The following is a 12,844-nucleotide window of genomic DNA, read 5'->3' as shown; positions in this document are numbered from 1 at the left end:
ATTTTGAAATAGTTTGGGCCGTTGGATCGTACTCAGTTCGGAGTTTAGCTTCTTGTACTAATACATGCTTTCAAAATAAGAAATGTATGACGTTTATCTACAATAAAGATACAAAACAATGTATTCTTCATTCCAAGACGTTCAAGTACAGTCAACCCAAGCAAACTGAAACTGGATGGAACATGTATCTATTAATTGAAAGTAAGTAATACTATGTTTCAATGTATCAGTGTATTTAGCAGTTATTTAGCTTTCATTTGAAAAAGGTAATCATATTAAATCGAAAGACTTATAATTCTATTTTATTACGTCTTTTTTCCCAGATGTTTCAATCGAAAAAGACTTCCAAACTTCATCTGGAATCCTTCTATATTCTGTAAAAGATGCTCAATTCATCGAATAAATTAAATTCAAATATGTTTCGGTTCTATGTTGTTTATTTGATAGATTATGTTTCTTGCCATTGAGTCGTCAGTTATATTCGACCTTTGAGTTGGGAATATCCTGCTGGTATCTTCTGATTGACTTTTATGTTAGACAGTGAAACCTGTTTAAACCGAACTTCTTCAGGACTTACGAATTTGTTCGGTTTTAGCCGATGTTTGGGTTAATCAGGTTTACAACGCATACAATTTGATATGACGGTGATTAAGAACATGTTTGGTTTATACAGGTTTTCGGTCTATGCAGGATTCGGTGCAGCCAGGTTTCACTGTATTCGCCTATACTCTTTAAAACGTTATATTTTATTGAAACATTTTTAAAATATATCAAAACTATATATTTTTTATAAATCTGATTGTAAACAGATTTATTTTTTTGCCACAGCTTTTCAAGTATTTCATTAACGTTCGAGTTTTGAATCTCATTTAAGAATTTGCCACCTTGGTGTTTTGATCTAGAACGTTGAAAGACGGCAAATGGGGAAGTTTGTGCTTCGGACGCAATAAATTGTTAAACGTGTTGTTTTCAATTTTATACATCACTTGGTCGATACCTTTGCTGATGGACTATCAGCCCCCGAGGTAATCATCAGCTCAGTAGTCAGTATTTCGGTACTGACATGATTTAACTAAATTGTCCCTCGCGCAACACGTGAAACACAAGGGATATGGTTGTTATCTCTTTTCAATCGAAATACTTTTCAAATTCAATAATCTGAGACCATTAATCATTAAGTTTTTAATATCTTGTAGGATTACTTGTACACAGCATTTAGTCTTATTCTTTTGAACTTGCAATACGTCAGTTTGATGTGAAAATGTTATGAAGGTTAACTAGGACCTTTGTTTTAGTTGTGATAAAATGATACCATGCTATCACGGCCCCGCTGGTTCTATTATACTTAAGGTTCTAACACTTAATATGACTGATATCCATCAAGTGTAGATTATCATTATTTAACACCATTTCAATTCGAACAGTTTGACAGGATGTATGACAATATTTTAATATTGTGTCAATAACCAATTTTGATAGCACTATTTTATATAAAAAAAATGGGATATGAGAAATGATTACAAATGAAATAGCAAATTAGAAAATCTCCCCATCGAACATCACACCAGAAGTTGCATTAATTATCTGTATCTTATTTGTCCTTGTTTTGGGCTTTGCTGGATATTGTTCAACATACATTTCAAACAATGCTTCCGCAAGTATTTCAATGTTTCATTTATAACATTTTCGAACATATGAAAAGTTCATAATGTTCATCACGAAAACTCCATAACTTGTTTCATACTAATCTGAGAAAAGTATTTTCGTACATATAAAAAAGAAGATATGTTTATTCCTAGAACGTATCTTGATTATTTCACTTTGCATAGATATATAAAATGTACAATCAATTGATTTTTTAAATCTTCGGCATACTGATATTGTCAAATGACAACTTCTCTAAAACCAATTTTAAGCCTTATTGAACTCTTCCGTTGTGAAGTCTGTAAAAAAAAACCTGCATATTGTGACTTGAAACTTGTATTTAGGAGTGTACTGGTTTACAATATTGGTTGTTTTTTAAGGGTTGTCTTGCTATTTTATAGCACACAGTAGGACAAATTATTCATTTCAAAACTATAAGAGCAAAACGCTAGAATCTAGAAACGAAACAAAAAACATGTAATAGTTATGCCATGATGTTCCAGCTAGATCTAAACAAAACTTAAAACAGACACCAGACTATAAAATTGTACACCACATACACAATAATCTTCCCGAGATCGTTACAGTGTGTAATGAACATTTTATTTGTAGATGTGTTTAAAGCAAATGATATTAACAATATTACAATAAACAATAATTCGACCGCTTGTGATTTATATTTAGTTGGAAGCAGGTGTCCATCCGACATAGATGGTTTTATGCACTATCGTCATCTTGATTTGTGTTACAACTTTAACCTAGAACACTATATCGACTATACTGGACATATCCAACCGACTTGTTTCTTGTACGGTGGAGAATTACTGAGAATTGATTCACAGGAACGCCAAACGTACATAGAACATATTCTAGGTTGGTTAAACAAAATATATGATATTCATTAAGTATAAAAAAAAAAATTAATAAATTATTATTCAAACAAGCTGTTCAGTAATGTGTACTTGAAATTTTATCAAATTGGTTAATCAAATACTGAATCTTTTTATCCTCTTTAAAACATTATCAATATCAAAGAAGGACGAAAGATACCAGAGGGACAGTCAAACTCATAAATAAAAAATAAACTGACAACGCTATGGTTAAAAAGGAAAAGGACAAGCAGACCAAAAAGACACAGACATTAACAAATATAGGTCACCGTACGGACTTCAACAATGAGCGAAGCCCACATTGCATAGTCAGCATTACATGTATGACAATGTAAAACAATTCAAACGAGAAAACTAACGGCCTTATTAAATAAAAAATGAACGTAAGTCATTTACGGAATTTATCTGCACACTTTGCAAAGTTAAACTCTTTTTTACTGCCCATGTTCTTTTGTGTCGATTTCTTGGTCTAGATCCTGTTAGTTCGTACTAGTATATCCTTTTCCTAAGGTCGCGTATATATACTACACGTTTTGTGTATGAATTATGGCAGTGGAGAAGATTGTTGACACACATCACATGCCCAATTTTTCTTCTGGCTTGAAATGTTATTAAAGTTGATATTTGATTGTCTTCGATTAACGTAAAACATTACTTAGCTTAAGTATAAAATATAAAATAAGTATATATCGTTGTATTCATGACAAAAGGTAATATTTGCCATGGTTTCTCATATTTGAAATACGTTTTCGACGAGTGCTACCAAACTTCCAAACTTAAAATTTTAAGTAATGTGTTCGTCTTTTATAGTTATATAAATATGTCCTCCATCGATGTAATACACCTTGATCTTTGTAGACATTGTATAATTGTTTTTACAGAAGGAAGAACGACTTCACGTGTAGCTATACAAGGCAACCGTAACAACCCAGATAAGGTATGGACTCTTGATGACGGAACTCAACTACCATACACCAACTGGCGTTCTGGAACCGCAACGTTGGGGCCCTATTTACAGATATATTCCAATGATTATTGGACTGCTCAAGATGATGTTGAACAGACTAAAAATAACATTTTCCTCTGTGAAAGAATACCATAAAATGTTTGGCTTGAAATAGTTTCATAATGCAAAAAACTAACGCATGTAAATCATGTTTAAAGAAAGTTACTCCCGTTCTGAATAATTCGTTCAAATATATACAATTGTAATAACCTAATAATGCATAACATATAAGCTTGTTAGTATTTGAATGTAATGGACTCGATAAAGATAAAAATGTTCAAAACTGTCTTTATTCTCTTAAGATATTGTCTAGATGAAATTCTATCCTCATTTTTAAGCTTGCTTATGTTTGTTGAAGGCATAGCACTAAAGTATTGTAACAAAATCTGGAAAATTGAAGGCTACCCATAATCAATCCAATAAAATATCTTTAATGCTATTGTACAGCCAGACGATAATAGATTATCCTCATATGCAGAATTAAAAAATAAAGTATAATATCAAATAATTTAATGGGATTATAACAGCAATTCCAAATAGATGGAAAAGTATTAAAGAAGATTGATAATAGATAAGTTGGTATATAAAATTAGAAAACGAATCAAAATCTTGTAAATTTTTCTATAACTTATCTTTTTTAGAAGGACAAGATAAATACAGTACAAGAAAAGTGTTGAAATAACTGGGTTTTTTTCTAAGTTTTTAGATTCCTGTGGAAATAACACTTTATACTTTGTTTAGATATTTTTCAGGAATTTCAAAACAACTTTTCCTTAATAATTGTGCATGAATAATCTGTAACATTTGAAATAACAATAAAACAGATCAGCTATACCAGTAATTTTTTACAGAAAAAAATCTGATTATTTTGTGAAAACAATATAAAGTTAATGATTTCATTTGTGTTTTGTTTTTTGTTAGTTAGTTGTTTTTTATGTTTTTTTTGGGGGGACTAATAGACTAATTTAATCGATGGACATTACTCTCACTTCCTATATAAAGTTAAACTATTGCAGTCTCACTGCCAGGATCATTTTATCTATATCATATATTGTCTAATGAGTTTCAACAATGTCAAAACTAAATCTTTCCGTTGTATATTCTGCACTAAATCTACCACATCTAACTTTAAAAACTTTGTTTTATGTTTTGAGCGTATATGATGAAGGTTGTTTGGAAATAAGAGCGCAAAAACATGATATCATATATTATCATATACATTTTTTTTGTACTTTAGGTGAACGAATTTAAATTCCTTGCAGAATGAAAATATTGAAGATTCTTCGTGCGATATTCATGATGCTTATTGCAGTTTTAAGAGGATCATTCAGTGTACGGCCACGACTCGGTCCACCAATGGAAGGGCTTGAATTGAACAGACTACGGCCCTCATTTAAAGGGCTTGAATTTAACAGAGCTAAATAAATGCAACAGTTGTATACTGCTGTTCGAAATTCATAAATCGATAGAGACAAAAACAAATCCGGGTTAAAAGCTAAAACTGAGGGAAACGCATCAAATATAAGAGAACTACGACACAACAGAAATACAACATTAAAATGTTACACACAGAAACGAACTATAAGATGATTATGGTCGTTATTTGGATAGAACCGTAGGATTACTGGTAATATCAAATTTAAAGAATACAACAATAGATTTAAACTATTCCCCAAAGTTTCGTAGAAATTTTTGAAAGTATTTTTGAGCTATAGTCTGAAAACTGTAACGGTTTACCCAATCTCTTTTTATCCAAAACATTAAATCTGAAATTTTTAGAAATCAAGAGCGTGCTTTTATTAATTGATATTTATTTATAAACAATTCACCAAAGTTTCTTGTGAAATGGTGACAGCAGGGTGTAGTTATTGTACCACCTGATGATGTAAGACAGACGACCAAGTCAACGGTATACCATAATTTGTTCCGTCGAATCATATTAGGTTGTTACTATCCTGTAGTACCGCAGGAATTTCTGTTAAGACCATCTCAAGTCTACCCTGAGAGGCCGGTTCTGAAATGGTACCAGCTCGTGCTTGACTGTTTTATTATACATAGTATGGACTATATATTCAGCGTGAAATTATTACTCTTTACTCCCCTGAAACCAGGGGGTGATGCTAATAAGACAAGACGTATTTGGGAATCATAACCCTCGTTCTCTTTATGATTTAATCTTGAGGAACTTGTGCATCCATTGCTACCAATAGTGCACAGATTTGTCAGTTAATTCAATCATGTTGGCATTATATAATCATGTCAGACCTCGTCATTCGAAGTGAAATGTGGCCGTTATTTCCACATTAATTGTTTCTTTGTTATGTTTTTGCCTAAAACTTGATTCTTTGATTAACCAATTAATATAAACTAAAAGAAACTGAACTGTGACTATTTTGTTCAGAAATCAGAGAAAATATTTTCCACAATTTCTGGCTATCTATTATAGATTGGATTTAAAATTATAACACGTGTTTGCCTTTCAGTGCAAAAAAGTCAATATTATTTTTGTCTGAAGATTTGTGAACAGTTAAACCGTTGATACTATTTTGTTGTTATTCAAATACTATACTACTATGTAAGAACATACTCCCAACAAAATATGGTGGGATAGGAAATCTAAAATATTAGATTAACAGAGAAAAATACTCTTCACTCCTGCACAAAAAAATATGTTATAGCACTTGTTAGAAGCAGCATTGAATTTTACCCCAGGTCAATCACTTGTATGGTTGTAGAGAAATATCAATTTCAAAAACAAAAGGGGAGAAAACTCCTAAAAGGTTTGACCAAAACACTTCAACTTAAACGGGTTGAAGTTGCCCCTTGTTGTACACAGTAATTAGACAAACACATCGTATCATTAACTCTTACAGTTTTTTTTTCTAATAACGATAACAAGCAAAATTCAAAATTTATAACATGACCATGACCTTTGACCTTGACCTCAATTTCAAGGTCATGGGTCAGTGAACTCAAATTAGAAGGTCCGAGGTCAATCACTTGTATGGTTGTGGAGAAATAACGATTTCAAATACATAAGGGGAGAAAACTCCTATAAAAGTTAACCAAAACACTTCGACTGAATAAGTTGAAGTTGCGCCTTATTGTAAACAGTGATTTTGCAAACATATCATATCATCAACTGTTACAGTTTCTTTTCAATAACGATAACAAGCAAAATTCAAAATTTATAACATGACCTTGACCTTTGACCTTGACCTCAATTTCCTTTATATGGCCCAAGGACTTCATATCAAAAGATTGTAGGCCTCTACAAGTTATACTGTATGAATTAACCCAACATATCGTTTATTTTAAATTTTAAACTCCCATAAGATGTCTTCTGATCACCCCAGTCAAATAAAACAAATCATTCTTAAGAGTAGACGAACAATTTGGTGAAAACAGTTTGTAAAAATCTTATACGGTGTTTGAGATATAGCGATAACAAGAAAAAGGGGACGCGGGGAGATAACTCCTATAAGAATAAGTGTTCGGTCACACAGGGTGAGTTTTGAAACCTCCATTACTGAACAACATCATTGGCCAAACATCCATTCGATATGTTGTAAAACAAAAAAGCATCTCAGACGGCAGAAGAAAAAAAAATAATAATAATAATCAGAAGAAAAACAAAAGGTCTTTCCACGAAAAGTGGAAAGACCTAATTACAAACAATCTGCATATAAAAATTTTGTCAATGTCAATTAAAGTTCCATATTTAATTTAATAGAAATTTAGCATAAGTGTTGTGGTTCGTTTTCGGGATAAAGAAGAGAATCTTGCATTACAGGTGATGCATGCAAAGCATGATTCGTTTTTCTTGTCAACTCCTCCAATTCTCACATCACTTAAAGTTCAAGAGATTTGTCATCTACTTGGTCGATATATAATATTTGTCATCTACTTGATCGATATATGAGATTTGTCATCTACTTGATATATATATGAGATTTGTCATCTACTTGATCGATATATGAGATTAAATTGTCATCTACTTCATCGTTAAATGAGATTTGTCATCTACTTGATAGATATATAAGATTTGTCATCTACTTGATCGTTATATGAGATTTGTCATCTACTTGATCGATATATGAGATTTAATTGTCATCTACTTCATCGTTATATTAGATTTGTCATCTACTTGATAGATATATGAGATTTGTCATCTACTTGATCGATATATCAGATTTGTCATCTACTTGATCGTTATATGAGATTTAATTGTCATCTACTTCATCGTTATATGAGATTTAATTGTCATTTACTTCATCGTTATATGAGATTTGTCATCTACTTCATCGTTATATGAGATTTAATTGTCATCTACTTCATCGTTACATGAGATTTGTCATCTACTTCATCGTTATATGAGATTTGTCATCTACTTGATAGATATATGAGATTTGTCATCTACTTGATCGATATATGAGATTTGTCATCTACTTGATCGTTATATGAGATTTAATTGTCATCTACTTCATCGTTAAATGAGATTTGTCATCTACTTGATAGATATATGAGATTTTTCATCTACTTAATCGTTATATGAGATTTGTCATCTACTTGATCGATATATGAGATTTAATTGTCATCTACTTCATCTTTATATGAGATTTGTCATCTACTTGATAGATATATGAGATTTGTCATCTACTTGATCGATATATGTGATTTGTCATCTACTTGATCGTTATATGTGATTTGTCATCTACTTGATCGTTATATGTGATTTGTCATCTACTTGATCGTTATATGAGATTTAATTGTCATCTACTTCATCGTTATATGAGATTTGTCATCTACTTGATCGATATATGAGATTTGTCATCTACTAGATCGATATATAAGATTTGTCATCTACTTGATCGTTATATGAGATTTGTCATCTACTAGATCGATATATAAGATTTGTCATCTACTTGATCGATATATGAGATTTGTCATCTACTTGATCGTTATATGAGATTTGTCATCTACTAGATCGATATATAAGATTTGTCATCTACTTGATCGATATATGAGATTTGTCATCTACTTGATCGATATATGAGATTTGTCATCTACTAGATCGATATATAAGATTTGTCATCTACTTGATCGATATATGAGATTTGTCATCTACTTGATCGATATATGAGATTTGAACATCGGTAAACTACTGTTGCTTTAATTTGTAATACATGGTAAAGGTCCTGGAAATTGAGCTTACGACATAGATATAGGGAGATGTGGTGTGAGTGCCAATGAGACAACTCTTCATCCAAATAACAATTGATAAAAGTAAACCATTATAGGTAATTGCACGGCCTTCAACGCGGAGCCTTGGCTCACACCGAACAACAACACGGCCGACACTCGGCTAGCCGAGAGATAGGTCGGTTAATCTATATTGAGTATGCGGCTATATCGGCGGTGGGTCTGTTAATCGGGTTGGCTATACGTCTGTTAAGAGTAAAACTCACAATTTAATGTCAAACTCTGTTAAATATCCAGATTTTTTGGCATATTATGAGAATTACATAAAAAAAAAAGAAAAGTGTCTGACAAAATGATATCTATCATAGAACATTTTCCACCATTTAAAAAAATGCATAGCCTGCGCAATTTTAAGTAGAACGAAAAGGTGTCGCCCAAGTATGTGGTTTTTATGCTTGTATGCATAGCAATATTTTAGATAAAAGGCCAAAAACCATTTTTAGATATGAGTTAAAGGACACAAAGTAGTACTTTGGTTCTAAAAAATCAATTGTCGTAGATAAATATTTCATAATTGTTATATAAGTTGAGTTATACCACATATTAATGAATATTAGAGGAATAAAGTCTGTTAATGGGTTGGACAATTTAAATCGTGTCAGTTAAGAGTTATTTCGCCACGACAATAGTCTTACTACCTTGAGTTTATATTTTCACATTGAAAAAAATGAGATGTACTTGTGACGAAAAAATTACAATACGGTGCAACAGTATCCTTATAGAAAGAGCACTTGTTTTCCTCTGCATTTCATTAAAAGGGTGTGTCACTTCAAATTAGCGTTATATGGACTGATTGGCCGCTCGAATTCGCATGAATTTATTATTTACGCCAAGTTATCAATCAGTCTTATTTTTTTGTCTGTTCAAAATCTGTAACATCTATGAATCTGTCATGTATTGCAATGAAGCTGGTTAAATTCCAGGCGTTTTCTTTGGAATACTAAGGCTTTTCTACCTCAGGAATAGATTACCTTATGCCGGCGTCACACATTGGCGGATAGACCGGCGTGCACCAAACTTACAGAGAAAACTGACAAAGTCGGTATACGTTAGTTGCACGCCATAAGAACGCTTAAGCAATCGTTCAAACCGCGTTGCATAAGTTTGAAGTACGTCGAAATACAAAGGTAAAATTAAGAAAGGAAATGGGGAATGTGTCAAAGCGACAACAATCCGACCATAGAACAGACAACAGACAAAGGCCACCGATGGTCTTCAATGTTGAGAAAAACTCCCGCACCCGTAGGCGTCCTTCAGCTGGCCCCATAAAAAATATGTATACTAATACAGTGATACTGGACGTCATAATAAAGTCCGAATTATACACAAGATAAAATTAAAAATCATATAAGACTAACAAAGGCCAGAGGCTCCTGACTTGGGACAGGCGCAAAATTGCGAAGGGGATAAACATGTTTATGAGATATCAACCCTCCCCCTACACCTCTAGCCTCTGAAGGAAAGTAAATGCGCTTGATGAACGCTACAACCCGAGGAATTTTTTTATGCAGCAGAAAAAGCATACAACGTTACGCCAACATACGTTTCTTGAACGCCGAATATACGCATAAAGCCTTAGGTACGTTTCTAGTACACCCAACACACGCTTACAGCATATTGGCAGCGTAAATGATTTTTAACACGCCGGAGCTATACGCTGATGTGTGACGCCGGTATTAGTTGTATTTCCTCAATGCTTTTCAACTTTGTTTTTGGCCTTTTAAACATTTTTTCGAGCATCACTGATGAATTTTTCGTAGACGAAACGCGTGTCTGGCGTAAACATAAGGCGCAAATATCAAATTTCAATCCTAGTATCTATGAGGAGTTTATATCCGGTATGTATTTTCCTTTGTACCGAGTCATCATTCTTATTTTCTGCCGCCTAAGGAAATGTCTGTTGCAATTAAGTTCTAAACCGTGGTTCTAAACAAGAAATAGACATTAGTAAGTTTTTTTTATATTAGTGTTGGGTGCTGATTTAATGTGTAACAACAAGGCAAATCTATATTCCTGTAAATCACAATAAATGTATAATATTAATTTTATTTTTCGAGTAATGATGTATTCATATGATATCGTAAGTCATTCAGCCGACTCGCAGTCCGCAAACGTGCTTGTCTTTCTATCGAGTGACATTCAAGGTGGTGTAGAGAAAGGTTGATGTTGCAAGGTTTTTGTCTATATGTGTTTGCTTTATAAACACTAGAACACACCCGTGATATCGCGGGTCCGTTACTGAACTAAAGTACATAACTATGCGCAAGCCTTATTTTAGTATTAGTATTGTCATCTGATAAAGTTATGCCGATTATAAGATACACAGTTTTCTCTGGTTTCAAATCTTTCTGTTTGAACCCGTCGAACTGGAACTTATTAATTATTGGTAATATTAATTATTTGGAAAACAAATGGTCCTGGAATGGGGTATTTTTCAATCAACTGCATTGTCCTAGTACATGTAGTTATAAATAAAGTTGAATTCTTTGATTCGCTGTTTTACGTCATGCCCGCTAACAAATTGAAAACTGTACCTATACGCCTAATTTTTAGTCTAGATTTTTAGTATTCGTATTGTTATCTTAGAAAGTCTTACTGATTAAAATACTACGATAGGTAACAATTTGACAATTTAGTAGTGTCAACCCTGTGATTATGACCCGTGTGTATAGCATATTAATCCTGAATACACCGTTTGGTGGTGCGCCTGTCAGATGCGGAACGTACAGATAAGGTAATAGTTAACAGGTGAATATACTATTGGTATCGATATCGGAATCGACCCGGAACTTCTTAATTATTGGCAATATTAATTACGTGGAAAACAAAAGGACCTAGAGTGATGTAATTTTTAATCTACACCTTTGCACTATATTAGTTATATATAAAGTTGAATTCTTTGATTCGTCGTATTTACGTGATGACGGCTGACAAATTGGACCTCGTAATTTTAGTATTATAGATATTTCAGTTCATTTGATAAAAAAAATCAAAACATTACGAAGTTTATCTCTGATTTATGTACTTGATAACTATGTAAATGACAAATGGGTGCCATTCAAATCAATGAAACAGAATCCACATGATATATGCGACCATTCTTTGATGATATTAATATTACTTTGATTTTACACTTTTTAAAATCATTTCTATCAATTTTCAGATTTCATTGTCTAAACTTATGTTTCATTGTTCATATTTTGTTTCCATTTATTCTAGCCACTAATCTTGAGCCTATCTCTTTATTCTGATAACATCCAATATAGCAATTAAATTATACTTGTAATGTCATTCATAACTCTTAACAGACCAATTTAACAGACCGAGTTTTATACATCCGACCCATTAACAGACCATATTTTTTTATCAAAAATTGATTTATGTAACCAAAATACAGTTTTTCGTGTAGATTTTTCACATATTGATGTTAATATGGTAAACAAACATAATGCCAGTCTTTTTTAGATGTTCAAAAGATTACATACAAGTAAACTCAACCAACTTGTCATTTTTGTGTACATTTTGTGTGTGTAAAATGTGTATAAATTTACTGATGAGTAACTCGCCTTTTCATTTTATAGATTGTTTATTGAAGCTAGAAAAAAAAAGAATTACACCACTGGATTGAGCACTCCAAATCATTTTGTCAGACATTAATAGTTTATATGATATAAATATAATTAAAAATTTAAAAGGTAATACAATGAAACATAATGACCTTGCACTGATTTTCACGATAACACCTGATTAACAGACTTTAGCCAACCCGATTAACAGATCCACCGCCGATATAGCCGCATACTCAATATAGATTAACCGACCTATCTCTCGGTTAGCCGAGTGTCGGCCGTGAACAAGCTATAAAGGGTCCCAAGTGTAAAATCATTCAAACTGGAAAACCAACGGTCTAATCTATATGAAAACCGAGAAACGAGAAACACGTATAAATTACATAAACAAACGACAACTACTGACATGTATACTTTAAATCAGAAAAAGAGGTTTCGTCATCCCCTAACACCAACAAAAAAAACTAAAACTA

The sequence above is a fragment of the Mytilus trossulus genome, chromosome 6 (assembly GCF_036588685.1).
Source record: "Mytilus trossulus isolate FHL-02 chromosome 6, PNRI_Mtr1.1.1.hap1, whole genome shotgun sequence".
In the NCBI taxonomy this organism is placed as follows: Eukaryota; Metazoa; Mollusca; class Bivalvia; order Mytilida; family Mytilidae; genus Mytilus; species Mytilus trossulus.
Note: the sequence above shows the minus strand (reverse complement) of the source record.